The sequence below is a fragment of the Bison bison genome, unplaced genomic scaffold (assembly GCF_000754665.1).
Source record: "Bison bison bison isolate TAMUID 2011002044 unplaced genomic scaffold, Bison_UMD1.0 scf7180017846830, whole genome shotgun sequence".
Lineage (NCBI taxonomy): Eukaryota > Metazoa > Chordata > Mammalia > Artiodactyla > Bovidae > Bison > Bison bison.
Window position 1 is genome coordinate 5,360 of NW_011477403.1, and position 2,167 is coordinate 7,526.

Here is a 2,167-nt window from a genome sequence, read left to right on the forward strand (position 1 = left end):
CAGGTCTATGGGGTCGCACAGAGTCGGACACGACTGAAGCGACTTAGCAGCAGCAGCAGATAAGAGTTCATTACTAATTTTGTTTCCAAAATATTTATCTACAATGGAAAAATTTCTTTGTGTAAGTCTCTTCTCTTTTTTCTCTTCTTTTAAAACTTTTATTTGGTGGAAAACTGTCTTACAATTTTGTGTTCGTATCTGCTGTATGGCAACGTGAATAAATCATAATTTTGCATATATATCCCTTCCCTCTTGAGCATCCCACCCCTCTAAGTCATCACAGGGCACCAGGCTGGGCTCCCTGTGTTACTCAGCAACTTCCCACTAACTATTTCTTTTGCACAGGATAGTGTATGTATGTCAATGTACTTCCTCAGTTTGTCCTGCCTTCTCCTTCCTCTGCTTTTTCCACAAGTCTGTTCTCTGCTAGGTTCATCGGTACCATTTTTCTAGATTCAATGTACATGTGTTAATAGAAGATACTTGTTTTTCTCTTTCTGACTTAACGTCACTCTGTATAAGAGGCTCTAGGTTCATCCACCTCACTATAAGTGACTCAAATTTGTTCCTTTTATGGCTGAGTAATATTCCATTGTATAAATGCACCACAACTTCTTTATCCAGTCATCTGTCAGTGGACATCTAGGTTGCTTCCATATCCTGCCTATTGTAAATATTACTGCAGTGAACACTGGTGTACGTCTGTCTTTTCGAATTGTGATTTTCTTAGGACATGTGCCCAGTAGTCAGATTACTGGGTCATATGGTAGATTTATTTATTTCTAGTTTTTTAAGGAATCTCCATACTGTTCTCCATACTGGCTGTAACAGTTTACATTCCCACCAATGGTGTAGGAGGGTTCCCTTTTCTCCACACTCTCTCCAGCATTTATTGTTTGTAGATTTTTTGATGATGGTCATTCTGACCAGTGTGAGGTGATGCCTCATTGTGGTTTTGTTTTGCATCTCTCTAATAATGAGCAATGTTGAGCATCTTTTCAAGTGTTTATTGGCCATCTGTATGTCTTCTTTAGAGAAATGTCTATTTAGGTTTTATGCACATTTTTTTGTTTTGTTTTGTTTTTTTTTCCTTCATATTGAGCTGTTTGAACTGTTTATATATTTTAGAGATAAACCCTTAGTTGGTTCATCTGAAAATTATTTTCTCCCATTCTGAGGGTTGTCTTTTTGTCTTGTTTATAGTTTCCTTTGCTGTACAAAAGCTTTTGAATTTTATTAGGCCTCATTTATTTATTTTTGTTTTTATATTCATTAAACTAGGAGGTGAGTCAGAGAGAATCTTGCTGTGATTTATGTCAAAGAGTGTAATGCAGATGTTTTCCTCTCAGAGTTTTATAGTTTCTGGCCTTACATTTAAGTCTTTAATCCATTTTGAGTTTATTTTTTATGTGATATTAGGAATTGTTGTAATTTCATTCTTTTACACATAGCTTTCCTGTTTTCCCAGCACCACTTATTAAGGCTGTCTTTTCTCCATTGTTTATTCTTGCCTCCTTTGTCAAAGATAAGGTGCCCATATGTGCATGGGTTTATCTCTGGGCTTTCTATCTTGTTCCATTGGTCTATATTTCTGTTTTTGTGCCAGTAACATACTGTCTTGATGACTGTAGCTTTGTCGTATAGTCTGAAGTCAGGGAGGTTGATTCCTCTAGCTCCATTTTTCTTTCTCAAGCTTGCTTTGGCTATTTGGGATCTTTTGTGTTTGTATATAAATTGTGAAATTTTTTGTTCTAGTTCTGTGAAAGATGCCTTTGGTAATTTGATAGGGCTTCCCTGTTGGCTCAGATGGTAAAGCGTCTGCCTGTGATGCAGGAGACCCAGGTTCGATCCCTGGGTTGGGAAGATCCTCTGGAGAAGGAAATGGCAATACACTCCAGTAGTCTTGCCTGGAAAATTCCATGGATGGAGGAGCCTGGTGGGCTACAGTCCATGGGGTCACAAAGAGTCGGACACTACTGAACGACTTCACTTTTCAATGAATCTCTAGATTGCTTTGGGCAATATAGTCATTTTGAAAATATTAATTCTTCCAATCCAATAACATGGTATCTCACCATCTGTTTGTGTCATCTTTGATTTCTTTCATCAGTGTCATAGTTTTTTGCATACAGGTCTTTTGTCTCTTTAGGTAGGTTTACTCCTAGTA

The 2,167-nt window shown here is 37.6% G+C and overlaps 1 non-coding gene across 1 annotated transcript; it reads left to right on the forward strand.

Moving 5' to 3' along the window:
* Positions 1-1,791: 1,791 nt before the first annotated feature.
* Positions 1,792-1,863, forward strand: TRNAH-GUG. The gene has a single exon. It is a non-coding gene; the product is annotated as a tRNA-His (tRNA).
* The last annotated feature ends 304 nt before the right edge of the window (positions 1,864-2,167 follow it).